Below are 15,869 nucleotides of genomic sequence, written 5' to 3'. Positions count from 1 at the left end.
GAGGTGGGGCAGCAACGAGCCACAAAGGAACAATACGCTGTCTGTTCATTTACTGGAGTGTTATTGCCCTGTAGTCTCAACCTGGTGGGTTGATAGATAAGTCTGGCTCGGACCGGGTCAGTTTAGAATAGCGTTTTAGAATAAAATAATTCCTCTTTATGGGCTGACCTGAGAACACTGTGCACTTTGGCTTGGCACTAATGGACACCAGTAGGGCTGCAACCAATGGTTATTTTCTAAACTGATTTAAAGTTTGGTCTATAAAATGTCAGAAAATTGTGAAAATGTCCATCCCAGCTTCTCAGAGTCCAAGCTGATGTCTTTAAATGTCTTATTTTGTCGCTCCAAAATCCAAAGATGCATCTTTGATCGAAGATGTTTTAGCCTTTTTTGTGCTGCTAGTCTCATGGCTTATGATGGTGACGTTGGTTAGTCGCACATACAACACTAGACTAATTGTTAGAGTTGTCTTAAATGTGCTTTGAATATTTGTGAATACATATTTTTGAGACCTTTCCTTTGGTGCTACCATCAGAGCAGAATTTCTGCTTCTCGAAAATAAATCTATCTATGGGCAGATTTTCATCACATATAGTTCACATTGGAAGTGCATTCATGCTCTCCAGAGGATGCTTTTTATTTAATTTTCTAATTTTATTCTATTTATGGATTATTATATATTATAGGATGGGCTCTACAGAGAAAATTGCAGTGCCACCCTTTTCAACTTTTATTTTATTACAAGGGACATTTTCACATTATTAATTAAATAAAACATTTAAACCAAATATGGCAGCCTCTAGCGTTTGCTAATGAGTATGAACTTCTTCATTTTTTTTCATATGCCCATGTAAAAGTGTCTTTTTCTATACTTCAGCAATGTTAAGACCTAATTTTCTCCCTTTCAATAGTGCATATGTGTTGTGCATGTGTACACGCAGTGTTTTAAGCTAAATTCTTCACTGCAAATATTACTAACCCCAGAAGCAGTTTTACTCGGTGGTCTCATCATTGTCAAGGATCATTAGACTAAAAAATATGGATGTCATTTATTGCTTTTTAAGCACTGGACTGATTGTGAGGGGAAAATACTAAATACAAAATCGCAGCATTTCTTTTTTCTATGAATGAAGCCTCTGTATCTCCACTTACGTCAAACTGTACTTAGTATAGTGTTTAGTCCATACTGCATACAAAACATAATGACATTCTCTTCTGGTGGGATCAATATACTGTATCTTCACAAATTCAAAAACAATGTTGATACATTTCCACTCTGAAATGCATTTCACGTCATAAATCCTCCGTCCATGTGTGATCCATTTGTGAGACGGTAGCAGACAAATCATATTAAGTGTGCCATAGATGCCTCGCGTACATCTTTCTTTCTTTTTTCAAAAAATCCACTTCTGATCCGAAGATTTGAACTTTTTTACAGCAGGTAGCATGGAGAGGACATTTGCTCTTTTCCTGTCAGATATATCTTTGCCCTTCGCTGCCCTGCACATGGCTGCACACACTCCTTTGACTATTTATGGCAGCAGTTAAGTCCCAGTGCTCTGGTAAAGAGCTTCAGCAGCAGGTGAAGTGGGAGATGTAGCGGAGAAGCATATCCCAGACCTGATACAATATTACAACGCATAAACTCACTGGGATGAAAAATAGCACGGGTCACTCTCACCAGGGTCAAAGATTAAAATGTGTGTGTGGTTGTGTGTTTGTGTTTTAGGGCTAGTAGTGTGATAGCAGATTGATTCCAGACTAGTCTGTTCATTTTTGGAAAGGGAATACGCCTTGCCCTTCTTTTCGCTGTTGCGCTGCTATTGCATAGCCTCTATCCATTCAGCTGATGGATGTCGCCCAAGAGACTCACAAACACACCGCAACCTGCAATGTTAGGAGGAGAGAGGAGACAAAAGGAGGGAGGAGAAAGGAAGAGAAGACAAAGGGAGAGGTCTTTACTCAACACAACACGATGTCACGTAGATTGTACAAGCCAGCCACTTCTGCGCTGCTCTACTTTATTCTGTTCTATTATTTGTGTGACACACACGGCGCAGTGTCCGTTTTCTCTTCCTCATTCCAGCGGAGGGATCCATCCCTCGGGCCACAGACCATTTCTAAACAGCCTTTATTGTAGCACGCTGTTCCTTTTGATTACAGGAAGGTCTCACTTTACCCCACCACTCCGTAGCCGAGCGGATCCTATTACCCACTCGTATGCCAGCGAGTGCAAATATACACGTGTATACGCAAGATATGAAAACTTGCGTATTACACTGGATTGTTTGTGTTTCGGATTGAGGTCTTGTCCAAGTCAAGCTACATTTCTGGGCAGTCGTGTTCGATTTCTTGTTGGAGACAAAACTCCTCCGCTACTTTAAGATTGAGTGTAAAAATATCTCATGAGGTTAAAACGTATCCAAAAATGTTTTTAAGCGCCATGTTTTTCACACAAAAAAAAAACTAGTATGGCTCTAAAGTAAGAGGCCACAGACATGACCTCCGATATCCATGTCTAAATCCATATCACTACCACATTTTTGAAAGACTAACTCAAACGCCCAGAATAGAGTTGCACAGTGTTTAATAAATTGAGTCTGACTGGGCCAATAAAACCTCGCTGTCTGCTTCGGAGGGAACACTCAGGGGTCGAGGGCCCAGCCCCTGATCCAGATAGACAGCCTCGATTCCATGTTTTCCGCAAAACACAAATGGGTGAAATTCATACTTCAGCAATGTCAGCTTTCCTCTGCAGCGCTGTCACTTACAGCGCGGGCCTCGGAGAGTGCAGAGCAAAAGAGGATATATCCTGTATCATTTCCTGTTCTTCCAAGCGCTGTCTTTCTGACCTTGTTCATGATATGCCTCATGCTTCTCAGTATCATTCCGCTTGGCGCTCACGCCGTCTGCCTGTCTTTCTCACGGATGCTCTTTCTACCCGTCTGCCTGTCTTTCCCTCTCGGCCCTACCTGTTTCCCTGCATCCATGACTCTCTCTCCTCCACGTACCTGCAGCCGGCAGCAGAGGGGGCAGGTTACGGGCCAGGGCGGGTATATTACGCCCCCCCCCCCCCCCCCCCCCCCCCTTCTCTCGGGGCGATGTGCCAGATGCCGCCTCTCCCTCTACACCCATTTTTGACCACACGGTCAAGAGGGAGTGTTTTCTGTTGCTCTTGGACGGCGCTTTCAAAAAGCCTTTTCCTTCGCCCTGTCTGTCTGCACTGCACGTCTGACGAAAACTCAGACCTCTTTTTTCCAACTAGAAGTGCTAGTTCTGGCATCGTTACCAACCCTCTGCCCCCCTTCACACACACACACACACACACACACACCGAAACACCAAATATTTCGTTTTCAAGGCAGGGACGAGGAGGCGAGAGATGAGAAGAAAAAGAGAAAACAAAGGAAACAGTATATTTATGAAAACAAACTGCGGCTGTAGTTAATATTGTGGATATATACCAACAGGAAAGGTGAGAGGCAGGTAAATGTACACGTTCATTACATTACTATCGACTGCTCGACCTCTGATATACCTTCCCTGGTTTCTTAAAAGCTCTCCTCTGACCAAAGTGTTGCTTCTCCTGATTCCACACAGAGCTCTGGGAATTTATTCAATTACCTCAAATGATCACATAAGAAAGAAGGGCTTCAGAATCTGCTGAGGTGCACAGGATAAGCTTTCAGAGCTATCTGCAGAATCTCTTTAATTCACCAAAAGTGTGTGTGTTTTAGTCAAAGTGCCTCAGAGCAGCCATTTTTCTTCTTTTTTGCTGAGTCCTTTAAAATTGCCCACATCCTTCTTTTTGTAAACAGGAAAATTATTTGAGAGAGAACCAGTTAGCATGTGAATACTGAAAGAATTATTGATTTATATTTTGAAGTCTTTGGTATTTCCTTTTACATACATGTATTCAACACTTTATCTCAGTTTCTTTAAAGTTATTGAAGATTTACTTTGCTTAGAATATAACACATTGTAGGTAACATATTATTTTGTCATTCATATAAACTCTAATAATTCCAACGTCATTCCAACACACAGATTCCACTGGTAATAATTAAAAATATTTTGTACTGGTCAGTATAATATAGATAGATAGATAGATAGATAGATAGATAGATAGATAGATAGATAGATAGATAGATAGATAGATAGATAGATAGATAGATAGATAGATAGATAGATGGATGGATGGATGGATGGATGGATGGATGGATGGATGGATAGATAGATGGATGGATGGATTAAAAAAATCCCATTGAACATATTTTGTTTTGTCTGACCAACCATGGCTGCAGTCAATTGGTGTGTTTTAAAGTGTTTTACCACTTTGTAATTTTACAATGTTATTATATTGTGTCCTATTTTGTCACAATATGACATCAGCGTTGTCTAGCTGTCGATGCTGATCACATGAAACATTGAATAGAATAATTCCACATTAATTTTTTTTTGCAGACAAACACATCAAACAATTCTTTAAATTGCCACCTTGTTGAAGAAAGGAACCGTGAGACAATATTGAGTATAAAACGTGCATATTGTCTCTCTTAATTGAGGTTAAAGAGTATCTTTTCACTTTTACAAGACTTGGCCTGTGGGAACCCCAACATGACAGCTAAACACACACACACACACAGCGCTGTGTTAATGAGAGTGTACTCTCCTTCTGTTTCACTCTTCTCTGCCCCATCAGGGAATATAAAGTTTAACAGCCGTTTTGCTATCAGTGACCCTGTGGAGGAAACGCACTCACCACCGCGAAACACTACTAATTACCCCAAACTAAACTGTGTGTGTGTGTGTGTGTGTGTGTGTGTGTGCGTGTGTGTGTGTGTGTGTGCGTGTGTGCAACGTGCATGGAAATTTGCTTGCAAGTGCACTTTTTGCATGTGTGTGTACAAAGTAGAGAGCAAGATACTTATTGATATAAAGTTCCCACCAGAGTTGAGGAGAGTATCATGTGTGTGTGTGTCTTAAAGAAAATGTTGAGGTGCTAGATAGCTTTTAGATGGGTAGGTGTGTTGGGGGTGCAGGCTAATTTATGTCAGCACTATAGCGAGCTCCTAGATGTATTGATGGTAAGACAATACGGAGAGATCTGCTTCTTCAAAAACACTCTGCAGTTCTCCTCATGCTACACACACACACACACACACACAAAACTTAATGCCCTCCACCTTCCACCTCCCACCTTCTATTATACAACATGTCTGTCTTTCACACCGAACCCGACTGTAACTGTAGAGGCAGCACTGCTGCTGTGCTGACGCAAGGGACATATGGTCCCGAAAGAAACCATTAGAAGTATTGGGGGGTTGGATTTTCTCTCACTCTCTCTCACCCACACACAAATGTACAGATACACTTACACACACACACTTGCACTGTACGTGGCCCATTCCCCCCTTTAGCCATCCCTATAAAACGACAGAATTATTGAAACGCGTAGAGGGGATTAGAGAAAAATTGTCCTTTGGAGGGAAAGTGAATTTTTCCAGCTGAGACGTGACAATAATTTGCAAATGGGTGAGATGGGAGTATCAAGAAAAAGGAAGGAAATGCCCTGTAAATTTTAGAGAGCAATGTCTGTTTCTCTGCGTCAAGACTCCCCCATGGCTGTATTTTATACTACTTCTGTTTAGTTTATATGTGTAGAGTACAGTAGGATGTATTACCTTAAACCTTATGGGTGGATTTTAAGATCCTCTGTTACATGACAGAAATACTTTTCATGCAATCAGATATTAAATATTCTAAATTGAAGACTACTAGTCATATCCATATCTACACACGTTTGACCCTTTCAGACTAATCTTGCCAGACATTTTATTCACTAGTAATTTGTCATTCTGTTTGCTTGGACGCATGTATCTGTAGTGGCCCTGAGTGTCTCTTCAGTTGAGATCCAGCAGGAAAAAGACTTCAAAGTCTCCAGAAAGCTCAGTATTTTTATATGCAGGCCTGGGTTCTCTCCCAGCGCTGTCGTTTCAAAAGAGCTGGCTTATAAAAGCCATGTTTGGGTTATTATGTACATCCTATCTGCTTCAGCCGCCGCTGACCCTCAAACTCTGTGTGTGTGTGTGTGTGTGTGTGTGTGTGTGTGTGTGTGTGTGTGTGTGTGTGTGTGTGTGTGTGTGTGTGTGTGTGTGTGTGTGTGTGTGGTCATTAGGCAGGGCTACAGTGGAATCCGTTTACTCTCAATAATTTCGCAGTTCGGTTTTTGTGAGCCTGAGAGGAGGAATGAACATCCTGAGTTTATTGGCCATTAGAGAGCTCTAGGTGTGTGTGTGTGTGTGTGTGTGTGTGTGTGTGTGTGTGTGTGTGTGTGTGTGTGTGTGTGTGTGTGTGTGTGTGTGTGTGTGTGTGTGTGTGTGTGTGTGTGTGTGTTTGAGAGCAAATGTGTGTGTGTCAGGAGAGCTAGTTTGTTTGGCTAAGTGAGGCAATTTTGGTCTTTAAGTATCTCATGTCACTTCCCCTCAAAAAGGGCCAAGTGATACAAGCACTCCATTCTTAGCAACACACACACACACTCCATGCACATGATTCAGACTCCAATTTAACTGGAATATTTGTTATTTGAATGTTTAGTAATCTAAACATCAAACATGAAAATTGTGCACAGTATATGAAGTTTCAGTACGAGGGTTTATACTGTAGTTTATGGATGATCCTCTAATTGTTTTCCTTTCCTGTCACTCGATTCATTTACTATTGTTTTGTGTGCATTCGCTTGTCCTTCAAAGCCTAGATTAAACCAATCAAAATGGCTAATGACTGATGTAATTGAAATCAAAGTATTGAATCCCCCGAAACACACTCGGAGAAAACATAGGAACGTCATACGTGAACTCATCACCAGAGGAAACGTACATGGTTGCTTGTCAAAAGCAGCCTAATTCCTTTAAGTCAAGTAAGATGTTACCTGATTGGTTCTTCATGGTGGTCCTCTGATTAACCTGACCAGCCCGAAACAAGAGGACTTTGATCTGTGATTGGTGAGGTCACTCGATGAGGTCTGCCAGCATCTGCAGGGAAACTGAGAGGGCCGGCGACAAAGTATTTGAAGAGCATCGTTCCAAAATGAGACGTGACACCTAATTTCACCCCGAAAAGAAAGAAAAAGAAAACATGATTACTGGCATGCATAACTCATATTGATTCTGATTTATCCACCACATGCAGCCCGTGACCTACAAAACCATCCAGTGTTTACGACCGAGGTGTGTTTGAACCATCAGGAAGAGATGATCAAGTGGTAAAATTTGAGGTGCGATTACATAAGATAAATGTTATTGATCATGCGACATGCAAATAATTTATAAAAATAAGATTAGACAATAGAATGTAAAATATAAGGTCTATATTTAATGGATAAAAACATATAGTTTTTACTTTGTAGCTGCAATTAGCTTGAAATCATTCATTTGGACAGTAGATTTCTGTCAAACTATAATATGACACCATCATGACAGCATTCCACCAAAAAAAATCTATTAATGAAATTGAGTTGAAACAACCAGATAGTTTATAGATTAGATTAATTTCACCGGAATTAAACATTTGAGTCATCTTTACACACAAACGCTAACATTGCCCGTTTCTGGCTTCTCTTTGTGAGGAGTTGCTGTTTTCTCTGTTTTATATCATTTTAAAAGTAATATCTTCGGGTTTTGGACTGTTGGTCAGATGAAACAATTTGAAGACATCACCTTGGGAAAATTGTGATTGCCATTGTTTCACTTATAAACCATTAATTGATGGTCATTTTTTTTTTAAATCAACAGACTAATCAGTCATGAAACTATTTGTTTCATGACTATTATAATATATCATTATTTCCCAGTCTGATGAATAGCTTTATGTTGGATGTCTTTTAATTAGTGTCTCTTTGTGTCTTTATCCGTCCTCTTTTCTTTCTACTTTCCTTTTTTCTCTTCTCCATCGTCTCTCTTTGTTTTCCCTTGCTCTAACATCTCCCTTCATCTCCCCCCCTGTTGCTTCAGAGGAAGATGAACTCTGAACAGCTGTGGTGCTCCCTGCCTGTTGTGAGTTATGGAGAGCTGCTGTCCTCTTGGCTTTTATTGATAATATTACACTGGCTGATATAAATATGACTCAACCGTGCCTGCCCCCTCCATCAACCTGCAGGACTTGCCTCTGTGTGTGTGTGTGTGTGTGTGTGTGTGTGTGTGTGTGTGTGTGTGTGTGTGTGTGTGTGTGTGTGTGATATTCACTTCCTGACCCCAGGAAACTCCTTCCCAAGGTAGAAGCACAACGTCGGACTACATGCCGTTTGCAGGAAGCAGCGAGCTGAGATCCAACATGACAAACAGCTCCGAGCCTTAAGTTGGCTAAAAGAAGCTCCTGCCCTCGTGCGTCTATATATTTTCCGTCTGTCTATGCTGGGCTGTGACTTCCCGCGGTGCTGTAAATAATACGTCTCTTTGCTGGTCGATGTCTCCACGCGGCGCACACACACAAACGAAGGCTGGATTTTATTTGCCGTCTTTTCTCTTTGCAGTCTTTTTTTTTGCTCTTGCTCATATTAGGAACTGGTATATATTTTTTTAATCATTACCGCATATACAAAAGACAGAAGATAGAATGAAAGAGAGGCAGATCAGAGCAGTCAGAAGTTCTCTGTGGGTTGAAGTCACACACACACACACGCACACACACCAGCTGCATTGAAAGCACTGATGAGGTTTTTTGTGCCCTGACCCAAAGGTGTAAATTCCACATTAATGCCTCATGTATTAACGTGACTGAAGTGTAATGCTCTACACTGCTGAAGATACGACACAAACACATACGTTGTCAGAAAAGTGCATAAAGCTGCAGCTGCTCTACACCCACACACACACACACACACACACACAACCATGTCCAACACACACACACACACACACACTGTACCACATTCACTACATTCTGCCATTCCACTAACACAGACTGGCAGGAAGCAAATGTGTCATTTATTAGGGCCTGTTTCCAATCTGCGCTGGTGATGAATATCTCCGATCTCCCCCAAGCTGCTCCTGAATATTCTGAGACAAAGGCCTCTTATGAAATTATACTGTCATTAGAATGACTGCTCTGATTAGATAGCGGGACTGGATTAGCCATCTGCTCGGCTCTTACGCAGAGGAATGATATGATCAGGCCTCATTACCATGTATGAGAACACATTGGAGGGTTTGGTTTCAATAATGGCATATGCAGTATTTTGAGTGGCTAAAAAAATGATCCTTGTGTAATGGAATTCTTTAATACATCGCTGCTCAGTATGACAGGACACTGTGTTGTTAAGAAAAATAATTGTTTGAATTTTGAATTTTTTTGTTTAAAAAAAAGTGGAAGTTAATGGTTTCCAATAATAAATATTTATTTAACACTAAAGGGAATGAGTCTGTGATGACTCTTATAGTAAAACATAAAAGATAAAGATTTTGATGGTCAGATTTGATTTGTCAAAGATTCAACCAGAAATTCAGCTCGTTTCTCTCGGCTCCTGATTTAGAGATGATATACTATGTTTACAAAAATGTTCAACTGATACCACATACTAAGCTGATGAAACAGCTGTCGATTTCCAACCTCCGTATCCAACGAAACATTTTAGCTTTCCAGTCTCACAGTAGAAACACTCGCACTTGTTTCCACATGTCACGCGGCGTAAAAAAGAATGGCGATCGTTGTGGGCAGCGTGTTGGTGGAGTTGCCACTGTGGAATGGACATGTGTAGCAATTTATCACTTGTCTCTCGGCTCATGTGTGGGTGGCCCGGCAGCGGGTATTATTGCAATTTGGGAGCAATTGACAGTAATCCCCCTCTTTCTGCTTGTGTGAAAGCTCATCATCCCCCCTGCACGCCGACAGGCACGTCTTCACTAGAGATGACCTCCAGAGCTGGTATGAAAAGCTGCCGTAGCTCGTATACTGTATATCATTATCTGCCTGTCTTGAACTTTTCCCTTGGTGGTCTGGAGAGGCCTCTCAGAGTAAACCACTACACTCTCAGGGAAGCACAAACGACTGCTCGCAGACGCAGATGGCAGCTCTATGCTATTCAACTCGTCGACGGAGGAAATACTGATGCATATTCTTCAGTCATAACCCGCAGGATGTAATGTGAAAGGATTCAGTCCTCTGTCTGCCCATCACTATAAAAGAACAACACATTAAAGAATCTATTTTTTTAGTCTGATGTTAGAGCTTAGTTTTAATTGGCGAGGAGCTCAAGGGTTAAGCTGTTGCTCAGCTGTCTGAATTATGTTTAGTGGCAATGTCTTTTTCAATCCAAGCATGCTGTGCTAGCCACTGTATAGAGGTCCAGAGGAGGGGGTCAGGGTGCCTATTTTGGCCTTCCAAGCACAGAAACAGAAGTTTTTGTTTAGGCTACTAAAGCACTCAAATTGAGGTCGAGATCGCGGCTTTGGTTAAATACTAAAGCCGAAGCTTCCTGCCTCATGCTTCAAGTCCGTATTAACGTTTTTTGATATTTAACCAAGACCACAATCTTTCCCTAACCATGTGCATAACCAAGTGATTGAGTAGCTGGATATTGTGGTCAAGCGAATGAAAGATGTCGACAGTGACCATTTTGCAGGTGTATTCCACATGAATATTTCTTCATTTTATCTTTATGTTTCCAAATGAATTTGCTTTTGAGAAATGTGTCGCATTTGAACATTGCTTTCGGCTCCATTGCCCTCATAATCCTTGTTTGATTTAAGTGGCAGGATCGTATATGGGCGAGTGGATGACAGAGTTACAGTAAAACTATGGCTTGATCATCCTATTTACATTAATATTAGAACACGAGCATTGTATAATAATGTTTAATTGAGGGTTTCCTAAAATCGCTAAATAATTACAGGCTAAGGCCTGGAGGATTTAAAGAAGCTGCAGGAGTTACCAGCAGAATACATGGGGGCATTGTTTAATGTAAACAAGCTGTCCTCACTTTCTACAGTACACATGTAAAATGTGTATATAACAATAGGTTTACATACACTTGTAAAACACATTTTTTAAATGTTTTATTTGAAAATGTTATACTTTTATAGGCAAACAGTATTTGCTGTAAACATGTAAATGTCATGTAAATCACTGGCATGAACAACAAAAGTGGAAACTCTACTGTACTAATGCGTAATGATGCATGAGGCAGTTCCTCCATCTTTTCTCTCAAATAGCTGTGGTTGCCATATGCTCAGATTGACTATAATTGTTAGTTTCCTGGACAAAGTGTTCAGAGGTTTGCAGGCATTTAATATACCCTGCAGGCAGAATTAAAAAGCAATCATGAAATCCAATTCTTCCATATAAAAACAAGTGAGTGTTACGCCGTTCCACACGCCTATTTACAAAGCAAACACTTGCCTTCATCTTCACAATACCTCATATTATGCCCTACAGTGAACCGAGTGCAGCAGAAGGCTTGATGGATGGTTTGGTTTAATGAGAGAGAAGTCATTTAGACGATGAAAGGAGACACATCATTAACGAGATTTCTTCAGAGTGAAAATGTGCAGCGCTTGCGTGAAGGTGCGAGGGCCCGTTCATCACTGCTCGTTGTTATTATTATTATAAGTAGTAGTAGTAGTAGTAGTAGTAGTAGTTGTACTATTAGCCAGGCTAGCAGCATAGCAATGTTGTTCCGTCCACGTTGGCCCAGAATGAAATATCCACAACTGTTGGCTGGATTGCCATGAAATTCTGTACATCATTTGTGGTGTTGTGCTATAGAGGAGATTGCCATGAATCTGTATACATTCATGTTGCCCAGAGGATGAACCCTGAGGACTTTGGGCATCCTTTTGAAACAACTTTGGTGACCATCCCACTTTTCCTCTAGCGCCACCATCAGGTCAGTATTTCAACTTCCAAAACGTCCAAACTACTGCAAAATTAATTACATTTCCATCAGCCTCAGCTCTAATGTGTGTGTGTGCGCTAATCAACAAATGTTAGCATGCTAACATGCTAAAATAAGAAAATGCATTTGGCTAAGATTAAAACTGCTAAACATTATAATGTTAACATTGTCACCTGTAGACAGCTTCCAATGACCTCTGAAACCATGTGACATAAAACCATGAAATATATATATATATATATATATATATATATATATGCAGATTATATTGTCAAACTCAATACCATTACCAATCATTTATATGTTAAACAAGTATTTTCATGCCATTATAACATTACTGTGACAAATTAAATTGATAGAAATTAATTTTAACACCTATATTAAAATATGTAGCAATTTATGCAGCTATTTTCAACCCACACACAAAGAATTGTTAGAAAAGTAAAACTGTCTCAAGCACCAGTTTCATCACCAAACTCCATTGTCAATCATCTTCATGCCATAAGAACCCCATGTAGTGTGATATCCAATAAGGCGTTCCTCTCCCGTACAGTATCACGACGACCACTGACTCTATCGTGGAACTATTTACTGCCCATATGGCCGGTGACACGGGGTCAGGCCCGTGTTTCAAGTGAAACCACAAAATGTTGTAAAAACTCTACATACAGGGTTGGATACAAATTCAAGCATTAGCACATTGCTAATTACTGCGGGTCGCTTTTAATAAATTCTTTCCTGACATACGAGTTCCAGCTCTGTAAAAAGGGAAGAATGCTGCATGAGGGGAAAACATTAAGCCATGCTGCAGACTTTTGCTATAAGTGTAAAGCTCCGGTTGTATATTTAGACTAGAGGAATATTAGACTGTCTATAAGATTCACGTACTAAAGTGTTGATTAATGAGAATACTACATGTAGGAGTTCACACATTTACTCAACAGAAACCAGGCAGATTCCCCATGTCTTCTGTAACATAAGCAGACATACTGTAAAGGCTGTTTCAACTGCACAGCTCTCTGGGTAATTTGACATGTTTTTATGTCTCTATACTTCCTTTGCCGTTTGGTTAAAGCCAGTTTCCAAAATAAGTTGTGATCCCGACTCCGGCCTTATTCACACTGACATTACATTGTGGTGTCCTCGTTTTTATTTGTTTTAGGGGTGCGGCAACCTCTTCCCTCAGGTTTCTGGCCAAAATGTGCGAGTTCATATGTTACATGATCAGAGGCAATTGGTTATCATGATCCAATTATATGTCCCGGCCTTCTGTCTCTCTTGATGCGGAGCGGGCCGAGGTTTATCTGATCCTACATATTGGTCCCATGGTACTTTATTAGTTGCACGCCGTATCAAAATACTCCAAAGGAGCAGGTTAAGATCGTGTAGGTCATTTAACAGCATTACACTGACTGCACATGCATACAAACTGAAAATGGTTAGTAATCAAACGCAAAGTAGGGAAAAATCATACAGCAAGAAATGCATGCAGGGGCTGCACTTTTTTTTGCACCCTTTGCCAAACTGTATATAATAATACATAATTCCACACTGGAGTGTGTTTGCAGTCATTTACAACAAGCCCACAGCGTTGACATAAATCAGTGTATGTGTGAAGCTCATATGGCTGCGTGTCTGATGAGAGACAGGTCTGAGGGGGGATTTCACCATAAAGGTTAGGAACCGTGAAATATCTGAGAAGTGCTGGAGCCCTTCTCCTCTCTAAATTACCCCCGAATGCAGGCTGTACGCTTCTTAGTGGTTGAGGGGAAACGCCTTGGCAGCGCATAAAGGGCTCAGTGTGCGGCTGAAATGACCGTACGACTCCTGAAAATAAACAGGAATCAAATGGAGTGATTGATCGAATAAATTAACCTCAGCAGCAGCAGCCGCCTCTCTCACTCTCTTCCTATTTCGAACACACACACACACACTGCTACTCATCAACTCCAATGACCAGCCTTGTAGAAAAGCAGACACTTGTTGCTGTTTGCCTCAGTAGGCCAGCTGCAATTTGGGTGCAAATGAGTTCCACAGTGGTGGTGGTGGTTGGGCAGTGGGGTTTTCGTGTGTTAAGGCTCTTTTTTTGCCAGCGAGTAGGGTCATAGACTGCGTCACAGGCTGTGTAATAGAAGGGCTTTTAATTTGTCCGCTTCACTCCAGAAAATTTGCAGACTGCAGTTCTGTGGGAGGTTAAAATAGTTTTTGGCCTTGCTGAAAACCACTTAGCTGTTAGTTTCAGATTGATATTTAAGTTCATATTTCTGTCCAAAGTGGCCGTTTGATTATGTTCAGATATTGTCCAGGTAACTCTTGACAGATTTTGTGAATAATACTCAATCAAAGGGTGTTGGTCGTGTCGGCTCGTGGTGCACAAAGAACTATTCATCCAGAATGACAAATTTCCACCCTGAAGAAGACAAATTATTTCTGGACACTGGATGTTTTACTCATAATTTATAGATGATGGACAATCAGAAGAAAACCAATTATATGAGTCATATTAAATTCAATTTATTATATTTAAATATTATTTTTTAGGGAGAAAAATGGAGAAATAATTTAACTTGTATACCTGATTCAGTGCTTGCAGTGTTTGACCTGCCATGAGCAGCAACTGAAGGTGCCTTTTTAACTGCCTGTGAAATTGCTGCGTTTTGCGCAGGTCTATCTTCTTGAGTGAGCCTGAAATGTAAACCGCCCAATCTGATGAACCTGCCGACCGGTCAGAGCCTCCTGGAAATTAAGACAAGACACACACACACACACACACACACACACACACACACACACACACACACACACACACACACACCTCGGCCCCGCCCCTCCCTGCTGCCTGCCTGTGCGGTTTATTGAAATCTCCTCCTCGCTCTATAGGATGGCCCCGGCCTCTTGGGTAACAGGAGAGATGTAAACAACCAATTATAGGATAGGCCCTCATTCACATCCCGTTAACCGGTATCGACACAGAGGTTCTGGCTTTAATAATCCCTCTCTGTCTGTCCGAAAGAATGTTACTCATCAACCCCTTGTTGCGCTCGTCTCGGGTCAGTCTTTCAGAATAAAAGCCCACCAAGCCCCGACACGTAGGCTTTGCAACGCACACCAGAAAACAGACATCTTGCAATAATCAGCTCAATTAGTGCGGGTCGCGGTGGAGAGCGGCCGAGGTGAGCGGTGGGAGGTTGTGAAAATAGGGGGGCTCGGCTATTAGGGGAAAGGCGATCCGCGTTCATCAGCGGCCGTAATAACGAGCGTTTCGGAGCCGGAGCCCTCTGATCAAACTGATCCGCGGAAATAAGTGGTTTACAAACACTGTCACGGGCCAGGCGCGGGACCCCGATTTGCCCCGCCACTGCCGGCGCGCGCACCCGGCTCTTATTACCGCGAGGAGGCCTACCACGCATTTTAATCGACTGTTCGATTTGCTCCGGTGCATCCTGACCGCGAAGTCCGAGCAGGTGTGACGACTGAGACACGACAACACGACAAGTGGGACCTTTCCGATTATCTCACACGTCTTTATGTCAAAGATGCCCCAAAACATACATCTTAATTGAATAGGTTTATTAACTCCACCCTTGCTGCTAAGTAAAACGGGATACCTGTGATATGGTGCGTCTTATCCAAACATCTCATCACAATAGCATCTAATGAGACCCCCGATGGCCCCTGACTGGAGCTCCTAAGGGCCCACAACCCAGTTTGGCTACATCTGCGCTTATCATCCTCCCCCAAATAATCCAAATGACTAAGGACAGCGTATTTTATGGCTCATAGCTTTATGTGTGTGATAGGCTATATAAAATGGCCTTAAACGTAGGAATGAGATAACCTCAGTGGGAAATAGTGTGACCACTGTGAGTTGGATGCAGCACCTCTTTCACCGGTGGGAGAACCCATGTGTGTTTAGGCTCACACTGACCAAGACCTGTGTGTGTGTGTGTGTGTGTGTGTGTGTGTGTGTGTGTGTGTG

This window comes from Eutrigla gurnardus, assembly GCF_963514095.1.
Source record: "Eutrigla gurnardus genome assembly, chromosome: 11".
In the NCBI taxonomy this organism is placed as follows: domain Eukaryota; kingdom Metazoa; phylum Chordata; class Actinopteri; order Perciformes; family Triglidae; genus Eutrigla; species Eutrigla gurnardus.
The sequence above is the reverse complement of the archived record's forward strand: the minus strand, read 5'-3'. Positions refer to the sequence as shown.